Source organism: Sus scrofa, chromosome 13, assembly GCF_054392235.1.
Source record: "Sus scrofa isolate SSC_HxYL_T2T_F1_AM1 chromosome 13, Sscrofa_HxYL_maternal_Yorkshire_Landrace_v2.0, whole genome shotgun sequence".
Taxonomy (NCBI): domain Eukaryota; kingdom Metazoa; phylum Chordata; class Mammalia; order Artiodactyla; family Suidae; genus Sus; species Sus scrofa.
This window is the reverse complement of record NC_139395.1, coordinates 30,726,362-30,744,836: the sequence shown is the minus strand read 5'-3', so window position 1 is coordinate 30,744,836 and position 18,475 is coordinate 30,726,362. Positions and strand designations below refer to the sequence as shown.

At 38.8% G+C, this 18,475-nt stretch overlaps 1 protein-coding gene and 2 long non-coding RNA genes across 38 annotated transcripts in view; 1 reads left to right on the top strand and 2 right to left on the bottom strand.

Moving 5' to 3' along the window:
• RBMS3 (RNA binding motif single stranded interacting protein 3) overlaps positions 1-18,475 on the bottom strand; it is a 1,488,242-nt gene that overhangs the window by 487,332 nt on the left and 982,435 nt on the right. The window lies entirely within an intron of this gene.
• Positions 1,354-5,766, top strand: LOC146397233 (uncharacterized). The gene is made up of 2 exons (XR_014822574.1): positions 1,354-4,157; positions 4,612-5,766. It is a non-coding gene; the product is annotated as an uncharacterized LOC146397233 (long non-coding RNA).
• Positions 13,396-18,023, bottom strand: LOC146397232 (uncharacterized). The gene is made up of 2 exons (XR_014822575.1): positions 15,646-18,023; positions 13,396-15,353 (listed from the first exon to the last, which is right to left on the bottom strand). It is a non-coding gene; the product is annotated as an uncharacterized LOC146397232 (long non-coding RNA).

Sequence of the window (18,475 nt, the reverse complement as noted above, 5' to 3'; positions counted from 1 at the left end):
GCCACTGAAATCTTTGCAAGTTCTGTAGCTGAACAGATACAGTTCCAATCCCCCTTCTGCTGCTCACTGGGTGTAGCCCATGAGTTTGGGTTTCCTCATATTGAAAATGTCCTCATATTGAAACTGAACATGATCATAATTGAAAAAGAATAGATAAGGAAAAAGGAGACAACATAAGGGCACTGGAAAATTTTATCAGAATGCTCACAGGATTGCCCTGTGCATAAAAGGCCATCATGTATGTAAAGCTTCTTAAGCATAGTTAAGCCATCATTGGCAGGTCGATAATGGAAAGGAGCTGTTGTAAGAATTTTGCCTCATCAAAGTTAACTTTCCAGGAATCCAACTGATTATGTTCCTATGAATGTGATTTATGACAATATCACTTCCCTAGATAACACTGGAGAACTTGAAAGGAGATATCTCTAGATATCCAATCCTATGAATTTACCTTCCAAAAAACAACATGCCGTTGTGCATATGGAAAAGCATAGGACAGTCAGACTACGGGAGATAAGACTATGGAAACATAAAAAAAATAAAAGAAAAAAAAGTTTGAAAAAAGAGCCAACCCAAATGATTGTAAAAGCTTAAGAACATCAGTGATTACTGCATGATATTAAAAAATCAGGAAATCAGGTTTTTGGGGGGGGCCTTGACCCAGCATGGGAAAGTTCCTGAGCCATAGATCGAACCTGCACCACAGCAGTGACAATGTCAATTCTTTAAACTGCTAATCTACCAGGGAACTCTCAAATGAGTATTTAAACATCCCTGACCCATGCAGTGCCCTGCACTAGATGTTTAGGGAACTAGAAGTGCAGGGATTTTGAGAGGTAGAGGATTGCGATGTTAAGTGAGTGGACATTGGAGCTGCACAGCCTGGAGTTGAACCTGGGTTTTGCCACTTACTACGTGATGTTGAAGAGTTCCAGTTTCCCCATCTGGAAAATGGGGATAAGAGCCTGCTTATTTTATAGGGCTCTTGTGAGAGTAGAGGAGCTACTACGTGAATGGTATTCACCACAGTGCTATATGTTCTAGGTGCTTTGAGCAGTGACAGTGTGCCTGGCACTATTCTATTTATTTATTTTAAATTTTTTTTTAAATTTTTTTAGCCATGCCCACAGCATGGGGAAGTTCCCTGGTGGGGGACTGAACCCACGCCATAGCAGGGATCTGAGCCATAGGAGTAAAAATGCTGGATCCTTAACCTGCTAAGCCACCAGGGCACTCCAAAAAATTTTTTTTCTTGATTGAAGTATAGCTGATTTACAATGTTGTGTTAATGTCTGCTATACAGCAAAATGATTCAAATATATATATATATATATTTCAAGTTTATATATATAATTTTTTTTTCTTTTTCACAGTCTTTTCCATTATGGTTTATCTCAGGATATTGAATAGAGTTCTCTATGCTATACAGTAGGACCTTGATGTTTATCCATTCTACATATACTAGTTAGCCTTCACTAATTCCAAACTCCCAGTCCTCTCCTCCCCCACCCTATTCCTGGCACTTTCTAACATCTACCTTGTCCCAAACAAGGAAAGGTACTAAGGAAGGACAGTGGGAGTTCTGACCTCAGAGGACAGTTCAGCTGTGCTCTTCAAATTACCTATGGGCCTGCAGAATCATCCTGCTGCTTTGTCTGTATCATTGGAAACTATACTTCCCACCCAGGCTTCCTTACCAAATGTGTTCCAAGAGGTTTGGCCAGTGGGAGGCCCTGGCAGAATGGGCTGCAGAGAATACAATGTATTTCCTTCTGCTACAGTGTCTCCTGCTGGTTCAGCTCAAACCAGACAGCTCTTATGTGGTGCCAGCTTTTACTAGATTGCCAGACTTCTGGTTATGGTAAACCACCCCCCTTCACCCCTCCAGACCTGGATCTGCTTCAGTTCTTTGTTGTCCTTACCTCTAGGTCCCCTCCTAGGCTGTGTTTAGCTTCTCAGCTCTTCCAGATCTATGCAAACAATCCCTCTTTTTGAACATCCTAGAGGCATGTCCCTTTTCCTGACTGGCCTTGATTTTACAGTGTGCTTAGTCTTGTAAAATGGATAAGGCTGGGTTATGGTTCTGCTAAGATGGAGATAAAGGACATTCCAAACTGGCTGCCTGCCCAAACCAGAGTAAACAACTCAAGAACTTAAACTTCACTGGAGAGGTCAATGGTAGTTATATTTTGGGAAATAGATGAATGAGGTAACTGCCTCAGCTGTATGTATCTGGTTGTCAAAACTTTCCAGAGTTAGCCTATCTCACTTACTGATTGTCTGCCTCACCTTGCCTCAATGTCCTCATCTGAAAAATGGGGATAATAACATCACTGGTGTTACAGTGAAGATAACTGAGTTAATCTATGTGAAGAGCTGAGTACTGGCCCCTGTGCAAAGTAAGTGATCCACATTTTGTTGATTCCATTAAAAAGTAGCAAGCAAATTTGTCAATGCAGATTTACACATCCTGAACTCAATTTTCTGGCACTACAGTCCAAAAAGGTAGTTTACAACCATTTGAGTGAGACTGTTTGTAGGAAGGCAAGCTTGCTAAGGGCTGGGGCTCCCAGCGCATGAATGACCACTGTGTTCTTAGCATCTATTATGTGCCTGACTGAGTGGAGGAGACAAAGAAGAGGAAGTGAGAGAAAGAGAAGAGATTCAGGAGCTGTTTTGCTGACTTCCAAAGTGGAAAAGACCAATTCAAACATAGTTTTTGAGATATCAATACATTGTTAAATAACAAGAAACAAGAAAAAGTAAATGTAATAGGACATATCAGAAAGTCACAGGATCACAACCCCTCCTATGACCTAGGCACTATTCTAGGTTCCATAGGTACTGCAGTAAACAATTTTGCCATCATGTAGTTTTGTTTTATTTTTTAGAGAAGTGGCAGCTCCACAGATCAAATTGTGTGCTTTATTTATTTACTTATTGGCCATATCTGTGGCATGCAGAAGTTCCCGAGCCAGCGATTGAACCCACACCACAGCAGTGACCAGAACCACAGCAGTGACAACGCTGGATCCTTAATCTGCTGAGCCACCTGGGACTCCAACCCATCAGGAAGCTTTATCCTAATGGGAAGATGGAAATTATATATGCTACTTAATGAAATTTAAAATACTTAGCATTATAAAAAGATGGAGTCAAATAGAATGCCAGTGTTATAAAAAAAATAATAATAAAGTGGGTAAGAGTGGGAAAGTGACAGGGTGCATTTTAGATAACTTATGAGAGGCCCTCTTGAGCAGATGACATTTGAGCCGAGACCTAACACAGTAAGGACTGAGCCGGGGCCTCTCTGCAAAGCACCTTACAGGCAGATGGAACAGTTAATATTAGTTTTGACGTGAACCGTGACCTCAGTAGGTATTATATTATGATTCCTTCCAAATTTAGAGTTTCTGTGATGTCTCTTACCTAACTTACTAGGGCTCACCAATGAGTTATAGTGAACTCCATGTGGAAATATTACACTGAATCTTTGAAATTATAAAAGAAGTCAGCACTTTCAGTGTTTTACAGAGAAATGGCCATAAATGATAACACTCTTTCTGTTATTTTGTGCATCATGCATACACATCCTCTGATCTGGAAAAACTAACCTTCCCAATAGTGTTTATCAAACCTAATATGAAGATATACTCTTATGTTTGTCCACTGACTTTTGCAAAGTTTGTTTTCTATAAATCATGTACAATTATTATTCAGCCTCCTCTGCTGATGGTATTTACTTCTGCAAGATAAAACAGCTAAAAACCAAAATTCCTCTCAGCCTATAAAATCAGTACTGTCCAGATGAAATATAATGCATGCCACAAGTGTAATTTTCAATTTTCTAGTAGCCCTGTTAGTAAAAGAAACAGGTGAAATTAATTTTTAACCCAGCCTATCCACACTGTAATCAATATTGAAATTATTCATGAGGTATTTTCATTTTTTTTTAATGCTAGGTCTTCACAATCTGATGTGTATTTTACACTCACATTTCAATGTGGATGAGCCATATTCCAAGTTCTCAGTTGTCACATCTGGCCAGTGACTATTGTCACTAGGTCTCCACATTAGAATGAAAGTATCTTTTTTTTTTAACCACTCCCATGGCATGTGGAAGTTTCCCCACTAGGGATCGATCCCAAACCACAGCAGTGACAACACTGGATCCTTAACCAGTTGCACCACCAGGGAACTCCTAAAAGTATCCTCCTAATATTGAGACTAGATTGCCAGATTTATCAAAGAAAACAACAGGCTGCCCAATTACATCTTAATTTTAGATAAAGAATGAAAAATAAACATATGGGACATTTACTAAAAATGCATATACTAAACATACTTCTGTTAAAAATGGATTTGTTGGGAAATTCTCTTTTGGTACAACAGGTTAACAATCTGGCATTGCCACTATGGTGGCTTGGGTCACTGCTGTGGCTTGGGTTCTGTCCCTGGCCTGGGAACTTCCACATGCTGTGGATATGGCCCCCCAAAATGGATTTGTTGCTTATTTGAAATTCAGATTTAACTGGAGCACTATATAAAACCTGGCAACTCTAATTAGAACAGAAATGCCAAGCTTTTAGCCATTCACTCAATAAACCACAGAAAAAGTTATCATGAAATACAAAGAAGGAAACAAAACAAGACCTTAACTTAGAATGCCACTGTAAAATTTCCATTAATAGTACATAAGTTTGATAGTATCGGGGGGAATAAATTAGGTCCACACTTGGGATTTCAGCACTCACATCCACCCCATAAAACCATCCTAAGTGATCCTAACTAACAGGAAGTGTGAAGACAAGGCAGGAAATTTTCAGATAGAAACCAAACAGTCAAAAAACTGCCAGCCTGACAGTTTAGCCAGATTTGAGTTCTACTGGTTGACTTCTGAGTTTCATATCCTCATCTGAGGAGAAGAGCAGAGACTGAGTGGCTTTTGAAATATGGTCCTGACTTAAGGGTTGACAGACTTAAGGGGAAGGAAAGGAAAAGGCTTACAAATTCTCCATGAAGCTTTGAGTAGCAGTGTTCCATTTCTACTTGTCTCAGATATGCAATGTCCATCCAAAATTGTATTTTATTAAATGAAAATGTTTAAAAATCATTAACTTCTAAGAACATTCCTCAATGTCAGAAATCTATAGAAACATGTAGGTTAAGTGTATAAACACTTTCAAGGTACCCTTGTTGCTCAAACATACTAAAAATAAGTATTCATAGCAAATCAAGGAAAGCATTTTCATTATCCTACCATCCACTCAAATTACAATATTATCATTTTTGTTGTCTCCATCCAGTCTTTTTCCTCAGGCATAGAAATTAAAATCATAACAGTGATGCAGTTTATTCTCATTTTTTTACTGAACATCATGAGAATTTTCCCAAGATGCAACATAGCCCTCACAATTATTACCATGTACTAGTATTCCACTCAATAAATTTAATTTTACTTCTTTTGTTGGATTGCTCCCCAAAGACCATTTAATTATTACTTCCAAATCTAGATTTCCATCCTGGATATCTTCTAATCCCAGACTTGGTTTTTTGTCTATTCAGCATCTTTGTCACAAGACCTCTCAAATGCAACAGTTCTCGATACAAACCTTGGGTAACATTTCTAGTATGTCTATCTCCTTGTACATTTTGTTTCTAAATGAATGAGTCAAGAGAGCTGACCTCTGAAACCTGGAAGTCACTCTGGGTTCTCTTTTTCTTTAATTCTCTATTATCCACCCATCCTCTACATCACCTGACTAGGTTGAATTGACCTTCCAACACTTCCTGAATCTCCTAAATCTTCTCCATTCACAGAGCCCTTGCCTTACTCAGCCCTAGTAATTTCCCATTTTTAGTTCTCAGATGACTTTTTTCTTCTCTTGGATTAACTTCTGTCCCAAAATTAGTTCGCAGTAGTATAAATGCTGAAATAATATATCTAAGGTCCTGAAACTTATAGATCAATTGCTTTCTAAAAGAGTTACACCAATTTATTTTGCAAGTATCAATAAAAGCTATGGCAATTTCATTGCAACATTGCCAGTTTAGGCTGTTATTATTTGGGGAACATAGAAATATATGTAAGGCATTTGGAAGGTAACCTCTCCGTTCCCACATCCCTACCCCAGCCCCCTCATCAGCCTTGTTTACATAGGTATCCCAATCACTCTCTGTTTTGTGTATGTGTGTGTGAACATCATGGTAAATTCCTTATGAAAGAATTGAATACTTTGTTTAGACACCAAGTTAAAATATCATTTTTGTCATCTTATAACACAGACTATACAACTGGACCCCTGCCTTCAGCAAATTATAAACTGAATAAGCTTACCACCTCTTACTGATTTTGAAAGATGAACAAAGAGAGTGGTATGAAGGGCGTTGACAAGATGAAAATGGTCACTTAAACTTTAGACATTTCCTGCCAAGGTGAAAAGAGAGTTGCTAATTGACCCTGAATGCTATAAATGTTTCCACATTCATCTCTCTTAAAGGATGCATCTTCAATCATGGCCTTCTTTTGCTATGGAAGTGATCAACAGAAGTTATCTATACATATTTATTAACCTTTGAATCTTTCTGAAGTTTTCCTGAGGTATTTTCATTATTTGCATGTATCCATGCTTTGAGTTGGCTACTTTATACCTTAAAACAAGAAATGGAGCCAGCAGTTTGAGAGCCAGGAGAGCCATGACAACACTGTGATATGAGAACTCATAAAACCCTAGTGGTTCTGTCTTTAAAATTCAAAAGAAAACTCATTTCTAAGTGGCTGTGGGTCCATGTAGGGAAAGTGGAGAGGTGTTCAGTATTTCTCAGAAGTGAGCTGCAACGAATCTGACTGTGTGTGTTGTCCATTATGCTGGTGCTGGAAGACACAGAATAGTCATTTGTGGACGCATGGATGAAAGCCCAGCCACCAGAAGGAGATAAGAGGCAAAGACTATTTAAAAAGGTAGGCATTGTGAATTACTTCCACTTACACGACAGGCTTGATTTCTGCCCTTTCAGTGAGTGCAAATATTCTAATATGTCACAATTTTCAAAAGCTACAAAAATGGGCATTTAGGAAGAAAAAACAGGGGCATTTGTAAGAAATAAGAAGTAAAGTCTAAGTTTTCACGTAGAATCTTACTTATGGTATGTGCCAATAGCTCCTTGATGTTTCTTATCCCCCAATGCCATTTTTGTCTTTCAATAGATTTTGAAACTTCCTTTCCTTGACATCTAGGTGATTTCTTCTCTAAATACAGCTGGTCCCTGAAAGAATATGAAATCAACCTACATACAACATTAGGAAGTTTATGTGTCAATACATTCACTTTTTCAACATCTGTTGAGCACTAAGAGTGACCTAAGTGCTGACCCAATATCTTCTTCACAGTCTGGAATCTCTAAGGTACTCAGCACTTCTGAACATTTCTTTTTAGATGCTACTCCTGGTTTTTATGACATTGCTCCCTGCCCGTTTCTCTGACACTTTTTTTCTTGCCCTTGCCCTCTCCTTGGTCTTGTGCCACCTGCCACCCCATACCCTCTCCTTTGGTGACTTATCATCTCCTGTGGTTTAGATAACCTGACACCCATGTCATCCTCTCCTGAATTTTAGGTCTGTTTACACTAACTTGCCAAAGTTTTCCTGAGATGTCCTACTGCAGTATCCATCTCAATATATCTGAATCAAATGTATTACTCTGTCCTTAAAATTCATCTTTCTTTATTGTCCCCATCTTGGTTAAAACCATTATCATTGACCAGTTGCCAAAGTTAGAAACTACAGCATCTTCCTTGATTTCTCTCCTTCCCAAGTCTTCCTCATCTTCTTGGTCCCTGAGTCTTATGGATTCTCAAATGTGTCTCCAGTTCACCTTTCTACTCCCAGAGCCCCTTGCCCATGTTCCCTTGAACACTCACGTAGACAACTGTTAATATCCACTTTGACAGAATTATCTTCTTTTTTTTTTTTTTTTTGCTGTTTTCTGGGACCACTTCCCTGACATATGTAGGTTCCCAGGCTAGGGGTCTATTTGGAGCTGTTACTGCTGGCCTACACCAGAGCCACAGCAACGAGGGATCCGAGCCACGTCTGTGACCTACCCCACAGCTCATGGCAATGCCGGATCCTTAACCCACTGAGCAAGGCCAGGGATCAAACCCGCAACTTCATGGTTCCTAGTCAGATTTGTTAACCACTGAGCAATGACGGGAACTCTCAGAATTATCTTCTTACCATCACTCTGTTTATTAATGGCTGGCACTGTGCCCAGCTATTCAAACTACAATTTCCAGCCTCACCTGAGTATATTGCACCCATGTCCCTGTTACAGTCAGGGGCCAATGACATATAAGTGGAAAGCTCTTGAATAAAGACATACTCAGCTGTCACTTGTCTTTTGCTCTTTAGTCCTGGAATGTGAAGGTACTGTGAAAGTGGAGTAGGGGGCGGTAGGGTTCTGCAACCACAGGCAAAAGGTATGAAGCTAAGAGGCTCACACCAAGGACAGGTTCCTAATGATGAAGTCTCTGTATTGGCTCTGGATTATCCACCTTCCTTTAGTCTCCTTCTAAGGATATGGAGAAAAAAAGCTTACGCCCCTGTTTGGTCATGTTTTCTATTGCTAGGAGATGGATGCAAGGGATCCAGGCTCCTGTGCTCCTGCATCCAGCTGTCCCCCTCCACTGTCATTCCTAATTCTTTTGCTAGAATTGACTTTCCAAAGCAACTCTGACCACATTATTTTCCTCTGCTTATAAATCTTCTTTAGTTCCCATTGCCTTTTGTAACAGTTTCTTTACTCTGGCTCTTACACAAGAAACTTAACAATAAGACTTGACCTTGCATTTCGGGTTATATTGCTTCTCATTCTCATACATGCAAGCACTGGGCTTTTAAGGCATCAGAAAGTGCCATGGTCTTCTGCGGCTTTCTACCATTGCCAGACTTGTTCCTAATCCAAGTAAATCGTTCTCTGCCCTCTCTGCTGGATAAATTCTACTTACCCTTTAGAGTCAAGCTCACATATCACCTCCTCCCTGAAACTTTCCTGTGTTCCTTTTCCAAATTTAGGGGAAATGTAACCACTTCCTTGTTTAGTGCTTAGTTGTAGCAGTACTGCATAGCAGACAAGAGCATACAGCTTGGAACTGTCTGGACTCAGTCTCTGTTGGTAAGATTCTGAGTGAGCTTGGCAAAAGTGCCTAGGTATCCTCATCTGTGAAATATTAGTAACCTTTACACCTACTTCATGGAGTCGTTGGGGGGATTAAATGAGCTCAGATACATGGGGTCATTGGAAGATCTAACATGAATGATGTGCCCACTGGCCATTTATATTATTATCAGCTGTCGTGTTCATATTATCTTTTAGTTTTATATATGCATATGTATAGTCCCTGCCTCTTCTACTTCCTGGGTATTTGGCTACAGGCAATATACCTTCCTACTTCTTTTTCTTTTTTCTTTCTTTCTTTTTTTTTTTTTTTAGAGCCATACCTGCTGCATATGGAGATACCCAGGTGTAGGGGTTGAATTGGAGCTGGAGCTGTCAGCCTATACCACGGTCACAGCAATGCGGGATCCGAACCTCGTCTGTGACCTACACTATAGCTCATGGCAACACTGGACTTTAACCCACTGAGTGAGGCCAGGGATCACACCTGTATCCTCATGGACACTAGTCCAGTTCAGTTACACTGAGCTGCAATGGGAACTCCAAACTTCTCTATTTCTTATCCCCAAAGCCAAGCCCAGTGTCTGTTTAAAAATACACATGTAACCAACAGTCAGCCCTAAAAAAGAATGCCATTTACAGCAATATGGATGGAACTAGAAATTATCAGACTAAGTAAGCTAGACGGAAAAAGAAAATGTCTTATGATACTGCTTATATGTAAAACCTAAAAAAATGCAATACAAGTGAACTTTATTTACAAAGCAGAAATAGACCCACACACGGAGAAAACAAACTCATGTTTACCAAAGGGATAATGTGTGTGGGCAGATATAAATTAGTTTGGGATTAGAAGATACACACTGCTATATAAAGAACAGACAAATAACCAGGACCTACTGTATGGCAAAGAACTATACTCAATATTTTACAATCACTTATAAGGGAAAAAAACTAAAAAAGAATATATATAGATGTGTAACTGAATCACTGTGCTGTACAACCAAAACTAACACAATATTGCAAATCAACTATACTTCAGTTTAAAAAATGTAGGAGAAAACCTATTTGCCAAATGTCAAATCAAATCAAACTAGATGGCTAGCACGTATGAAGCCCATTCAATACTAAATGTCAGTCTAGTAAAGTTTATTTTAATAGTGTATCATGCATGTTAAATAAGAACTACCACTAATCCCCATCAGATCCACATATCTCTTGGGAAGAGAACCACTGCAGTGAGGAACAGCTACTTCCGTGCAATCCTGAGTGGCTTTAGGTTGGTACAGAAGAGTCCATCTGGCTAAAGGACTGTCTGCTCCATAGCTTTCCACAGAGTAGGTAAGATATAGAGAAGAACTAAAAATGTTTTCTAAGGACAGAGAATTGTGTCCATTGCTATTCCCTCAGCACAGTTTTTAATTTGGAGAACTATTTCTGACTTTGTAAAGGAGGTCATACATCCCCCTCTTACCTGTGCTATGCATCCTGATACCATCACATGCTCCCCACTCAAGCCCCCTGCATTGTGTAGATGTGTCTGAAGGCTCTGAGCATGTCAGGCCCTGTGCTGGGTGCCAGAGGTACAAAGGGTCAGCTCCTGAGGACTGGAAGGGAGGATTTATAGAGTGATAAATAACTTTCTCTCTCCCAGGGGTGGGATGGTCTCAAAGGAAGTGATGGGTGTTGAATTTCGAGGCCTCATCTAGCATTTCATTATTTTCAGCTATGGAAAAGCCAAGCAAGAAAGAAAGTATAGAATGACATTAGGGAAGGAAGAAAGCACATTTTTATAAGCTTGACTGTGGCCCAGCAATATTTTATTTCAAATGGAAGGCAACAGAAATGGGCAAACCCTGTGGTGTTTCACAAAAAGAAATTTTATAGACACTGCCTACTTCTCCCACAAACTCTGCTTCTTCCTACCAGAAGAAATGGAGAAAAAAATGATAGTGGTGACAAAAAGAACAGAAGAAATCCTAGCAGAGTAATTAATGAATGACAGGCAAGTCACCCATGTGAAAAAAAAAATGTGGCAAGAAACCATGGCTTTGTCAAGAACTTTGAGGTTTTTAGACTGGAAGCAATTTGTACCATGACTATTTTGACCATACAACTTCCTAATCTCAGTTCCCATTAAAGCCTGGGTGGGGGCCAACTGGAAAGGTTTGTCTCAGCTGCACGGATATTGTCCACGGAGGAAATAAAAGGATTTTAAACACTGGAGTCATTTCCTTTGGTCCTCTGCTCTTTGAGGGGGAAAAAAAAATCCTTTTGGTTAGTGATATCTCCAGCTCAATTCCTACAGCCTGGCTCAGAAAAAAATCACAAAAATCTATTCTGCCACTTTTCAATCAGACAAGTATAGGTTTCAACTCAAAATATAAAGTCTAATAAAAGACTTTCCTGTGCCAGAGGATTCTAGGAAGAAGCACACTTTTTTTAAGGTTCAGACTGTTCTCTAATGAGTTCCATAAAAATCCACAATCAGTGGAAATGTCAGATGGGAAAGGATGCGTTAAGGAGTCTCGCAGAAAATAACAGGGCCCATTTATGAGACACAGAACAAATGGTAAGAGCCAGTTCCCTCTCAAGTAGAACCTCAGAGCTTTGGAATGGTTACCTGAATTTGTGAGAGTAGAAAAGTAGCCCTTTCCAAATTAGATGCTAGCCAAGGACTTCTGAAGCTGCTGCAGAGATTGCAAAGACAAGATGGACTGTCAGAATATTCCTCTGCTCCTATACATGCATTCAAAATACAAGTCATGCACACAGCATTGTCCACATGCCTTAGAATTGGAATTATTAGACAGCCTTTGTCCAGGACGGATCTGCAAAGAAGTTTTACAACTCTACCACTGCTTTAGGTTTGTTTAGTTTATTTTTCTTCTTAGTTTCCTTGCAAGGTCCTTGATGTTAATTCTCAAGTTTTTGGGTCAGTTTCCTGGTGAAACTATAAAGCAGCTGAGTCAAAGATCAAGTGGAAAATATAAATAAATGGAATTACATTTATATCTTGATAGCAAAGCTTAATGTATTTAGACTCTCTAAATTCCTTATTCCAGAAATTCTCATGGACAATCATATAGATGTTAATGATCAAATTTAAGGATTCATACACTATTTACAATCTCTACATAATCATTTTATTTAATTCTTTTTTTTTAATATATATTTCAGGATTTTTCTTTTTTAATGGCCACACCTGTGGCATTATGGAAGTTCCCGGGATCAGTATTGAAAGTAAGCTTCAGCTCTAACCTATGCCATAGCTGCAGAAACAATGGATCCTCTAACCCATGGCACCAGGCTGTGGGTTGCACCTTCATAGTGACGCAAGCCACCGCAGTCAAATTCCTAACCCACTGCACCACAGCAGAAGCTCCTGTACTTCAGGATTTTTATTTGAAGCTTGTGAAAGACAAACTCCTCCCATCTCCCCTCCTCCAATGTGGACAAGGATCCCTATGATCCAGCAAGCTTTGGGCAACTAATTTGCAATCAGGAAAAAGCAAACCTTAGAATAAAGCTAAGAGCATGCAGGGTAAAACATAAAGATCAAAAAATAAAATGAGACTTTGGACATAAGTCAATAAATTGAGCCAACCTTGAATTTCAATTTTTTTTCTGGACTTTCAGTTATATGAGCCAATAAATACCTGCATCCATAATGCCAGGTGATATTCACTTAATTCCTTTTTTTTTTTTTTTTTTAGGGACACACCTGCAGCATATGGAAGTTCCCAGGCTAGGGGTCGAATCAGAGCTTCAGCTGCTGGCCACAGCCACAGCCACAGCAACGTGGGAGCCAAGCCACAGCTGCAACCTACACCACAGCTCACTGCAATGCTGGATCCCCAACCCAGCAAGCAAGGCCAGGGATCAAAGCCACATCCAAGATGGGAACCCTGATAATCATTTAATGCTAACTGCAATGTCAGGTGAATCAAAATCTGCCTACTGAACTCATCACATGCTGCAATTAAAGAATTACTTTATTGTTCTCACTTTTTTCCAATGTGCATATCCCAAACTTAGAAATGTGGGAGGTACTTATTTACTAAGCAGCATAATGTAAAGTGACAGAGCAATCCTCCACATGCTAAATAACCTTAATGGTTATCTCTTGAGACAGGGAGGAAAATCTTTCCATGCTGTAGACTTTCCCATTTTTTTCTCTCTCTTGCCTTTTATTTTATTTTTTTAATATATATATATATTTTATTTCTTCAATACAGGATATTACCATCGTCAATATATATGCCCCTAATATAGGAGCATCCAGATAACTACAACAAATACTAACAGACATAAAAGGAAAAATTGATGGGAATACAATCATATTTTAATAATATTAAGGGATAGTTAGAAATTATAGCAAAAGGGAGGCTTTTGCATGTGTATCAGAAACAGCTAGTGTTTCTAAAACTAAAAAAAAAAAAAGAAAAAGAAAAATATTGTACCATAACATAAGAATTTTAATTCCATGTAAATTTAAACCAAATGTCACTGGGAAAACTTGCCATTTACTTTCCCACTTCTACCCTCCAAGGAATTCTAAACTCAGGAGCACAGTGTCAGTGAAGTGACTCTGAACATGAACAGATATAAAATTTCTGTTTTCAGTTAGTCTTGGGACACATGTGTTTTCATTCTTTCCTAAGACAGAGTGGGACTCCCCAACTTTTAAGCCCTAATAAGAAAATCCCATTTTGTTATTATACTTATAAATAGAGAAATGATTGAGCAATATTCTCCAAAAAAAAAAAAAGGCGCAAAGGGTGCTATTCTTTATACGTAATGGTATTAAGAGGAGGGCCCTTCATTCCTTTCTTTCTTTTTTACCTACCCATTCAAATTCTTCTCCCAGGTTTCCCTTTATAACCAACAGTAAACTTTGGAAAAGTCTTGAGCTAAATACAGGGTGGAGGTCTTCTGACATATGGGGTGGTCAGTAGACCAAACACAGAAGCACATAGAAGCACCAATAACCATCAGAGGGAGGTCAAAACCATTCTCCACATGTGTTATATACTAAATATTAAAGTCATACAAAACACCCAAGAGCAAAACCAGATTTGTGGAGACATCTGTTCACATACAGTGATGTATCATTAGAATCACTCTTAAATTTGAGTCAGACTTAATTATTAGAAACCAACTTTTGGCTTTAATCAGTTCTCTGTCTGTATTGAAAGACTTTCTCCTTTGTCATTATCCTAAGGGAAACTTAAAACTTTTCCTAATAAAATGTGTGTAAAACATGCAAAATAGATCCTAGCCTAAAATGGGAACTCAATACCTTGTGGTTTTAAATAAGAGAAAAAATATATGGGTCTGTTCATAATTTTGCAGGGAAAACAATGCCAGCATAATTAAAACATTGCTGAAAATAGTCAATAACATTATTAAGTGGTCAATTATCTGACAGAGGCCAAAAGAATTTGTAGAAAAGAGACTTTACCAAGAGCTAAAGTAGATAGGGAAGCTTCCACCAAGTAAGTAGAATTTTAATATATGGATAGAGTCTAGTTTAGAATCAAAGAAACCTCCAGAAAGACATATTCTGGGGAGAAGGATGAGTTAAATAAAGACCCAAGAGCGGTATAAGAATGATGCGTTGGGAGAATAAAGTAACTGGTCTGCTTAACATTAACGATCTATGTTGAAACAGAAAGAAAAATACTCTGAGTTGATTTGTATTCTGAGGTCCTTCAAAGCCATCCTGAGGAATTCAGATTTGATATGGAATGGAATAACAAGTCAGGGACAGGTTTTAGCAGACAAGGGGCATGATTAAAGCACTGTTTAAAGAACGCAATAAACCTGCAAAAGTACTCTGAGTCCAAATATTCTTAACCAGACCCAGAGCTCCCTGCAGCTGGGTGATAAATGGCTACAATTTTATCCCAGTTTCTAATTGCAACCAAAATCACATGCATGATGATTTCTCGGTGCTACATCCATGTACTGAGAACCTAAGATGTGATTAAGCCATTCATTATTTTATTCTTCCAGACATTCATGGGATAACTACTTCATGTGTCAAGTATGTGCCAAGTACAAGTGAACAAGAAATGAACAAGATACAGTTGGGTTTTCGTTTCTGTTTTTCCTGAAGTGTATAATTCTTGTTCTTCATAAGCCTAAGGTCTAAGAGGTGCTATTAAAAAATCACTGATTGGCATTCCCATCGTGGCACAGTGATTAATGAATCTGACTAGGAACCACGAGGTTGCGGATTCAATCCCCGGCCTTGCTCAGTGGATTAAGGATCCAGGGTTGCCATGAGCTGTGGTGTAGGTCACAGACGTGGCTCAGATCCCACATTGCTGTGGCTGTGGCATAGGCTGGCAGCTATAGCTCCAATTAGACCCCTAGCCTGGGAACTTCCATATGCCGAGGGAAGCGGCCCTAGAAAAGATTAAAAAAAAAAAAAAAACAAAAACAAAACAAAACAAAAAATCACTGATTATATCTAGTTTTCTAAGTGCTCGGGAGACCTTTGGGAAAACAGAGTTTTATTAAGGCAGACAGAGGAAGGGTGTCTAGATTGGCCTGGCTTCAGGGATGGAAGGAATGAGAAAACTTTGAAGACTTGGTTCTCATCATCTGAATTTCACAAGTCAAGGAAGAGGAAAAGTAGCATAGGACAGGGGTGAGAGGTAAGAGATTCAATGGCTGGACTCTAGAACAAAGCAGACCTACATTTCCAACCCGCATCCACTATGTCGTGATTGTGGAGACACAGGCAAGTTCCTTGACCCTTACAACTGTAAAATAGAGATAATAATGACAATAATTTGAAAAACACTGCCATAATATAAAGTATAAACATATATAGTATATAATATGTAAAGCTCTTAGTATAACTTCTTTATATACGAAGTGCTCAAGAAATACCAGACTTTACTATGAAATGAGAGGTATAATGAATGTTTCAGGCAGAGGGAATAGGCCATATCCGAGTGCCTGTGCATATGGCATGTTAAAAGTTGGGGATGGTTAGAGATAAGAATTGACCAGGGTCATAAGTATGGTCACCCAGGTTACTCATTGCACAGTTACTCATTGCACCAGCAGAGCTGTTCACCAGAACAACAACATGAATACTCCTGGAGATCCTATTGTGGTGCAGCGTAAGTGAACCCGACAAAGAACCATGAGGTTGCAGGTTGGATCCCTGACCTGGTTCAGTGAGTTAAGGATCTGGTGTTGCTGTGAGCTGTGGTATAGGTCATAGACACAGCTTGGATCCTGCATTGCTGTGGATGTGGCTGTGTCCTGCAGCTGTAGCTCCAATTCGATCCCTAGCCTGGGAAGCTCCATATGCCCTGGGTGCAGGCCTAAAAATACAAAAATAAAAAAGAATACTCCTCAATCCCAGATATTTGTATGGCTGACATCACAGAAAAAGTGTGGTAACCCTGGTGTAGAGGGCAGTCCAGACCATGAAAGGCCTTCTATTCTACAATAAATCATTAGAAGTAGTTATAGAAATAGAAGTTCATCATTTATGACATCTCATTCAAATGAGTCAAAAATCTACACATATAATTGAATTTGAATGAAGATACTCATCTTTAAACTTCCTCATTATTGAACAAGCGAATGTTTTCCTCTTGTTGTATTTCAGTACTGATAAATTATGCTGATGCTACTCAACTCAAGATTGTCATTTTTCTATATGGCATGCTGATATGTGTGTGTGTGTGTGTGTACATACACACATATTTACGATGGAGATTCAAAAATCAATACATCATCATACAAAGAATCCTTGTCATCACTTCTCCATGATTTCTTCAAGTTCTTAACCCTTTGAATATATTATTTTTTCCTAGAATTATGTTCAGATTTTAGATACAATTTCATCATTTGATTTTTTAGATATCCTTTAATGGATAAACTGATAAATATTTATTAACTTTTATTACATGCTCTTGGTTTTGCAGATGGAGTAAAACATGATCCCTCCTTCAAAGAATTCACAATCAGGAGGAGGAGGTATAAGTGTCAACCAGTAGTTATACCTACCAAGCAAAACTATCCTCAGTAATGATCAAACCTCATCTTTTGATATAGTTATTAGCACAGCATACAGGGATTTTTTTTCTCTTTTTCTTTTTCCAACTTCACATCATACCACAGCTAGTTTTCCATGCTGTTTCAAAGTCTTAATCATCTTTCTAACTGGTTGTAAAATACTCCACTGCTTTAACAAGAGTTTAGGCATTCTCCATTTTTGCATATTTAGATTGTTTCCCAGTTTTCAGTGACACAATGCAAAGACTATATTTTTGAGTCTAGCTTTTCCATACCTAAAATATTATATCTTTAGGAAAAAATGACAAGATTGAGTTTATTTTGCTGAAAGGGTTGGAAAGTTTAGTGACTCTTGAAATGTAGTCCTAAAACAACAACAACAACAAAAACACAAAAACAAAAACAAACAACTTTCGCCTTTAAACAAGGCTGATAAAAATGAGGCAACTCTGTGGCCCCTCTAATTTTTTTCTTGGTTGGCTTCTCATAGATATATTATCATTAATTTCACCAATTACCAGTCATTTCCACTTTGTTTGGATCCATATTTTGTGGCTTAAAAGAATCCTAGGAGTTCCCATTGCAGCTCAACAGAAATGAATGGTTCCATCCCTGACCCTGCTCAGTGGGCAAAGGATCCAGCATTGCCATGAGCTCTTGTGTAAGTCATAGATGCAGCTCGGATCTGGTATTGCTATGATGGTATAGGCTGGCAACTGCAACTTCAGTTTGATCCCTAGCCTGCGAACCCCCACATGCCAAGGGTATGGTGATAAAAAAGCAAAAAAAAAAAAAAAAAAATCCTAGAAGTCTGCACACTCTTAAGTCAGTTGCTGTTCTCTAGACAAAGGACACAGTCAGGTTTTAATGACACACATATTACCCAGGCAATAATTTTTTTCCCCTGCTGGCTAAGATAGCTCAGACGTATGTGTGACCTGGGCAGAGCATCAGTTCCAGTTCCTGGCTAGAGAGAGGAAAGCATTTCCTCTCCCAACTTAGAGATTGAGCTTGTATTTCTGGAGTGAATCTGAAGGTCACAGCCTCTGTGTTTCCACATGTGTGCAGTTAGCTAATGAGGACTGGGAATTCTGAACACAACCATCTACAAATTGTTCAGGGAACAAAGCCTAAATGAAACCATTTGCAGCCCAGAGCTTCAGGTAATGCTTCAATTCTTGAGTTAAATCCAAATAAGAAAGCCTTTCCATTTTTTTTTCACTTTTTTTTTCTTTTCTTTTTCTTTATTTTTT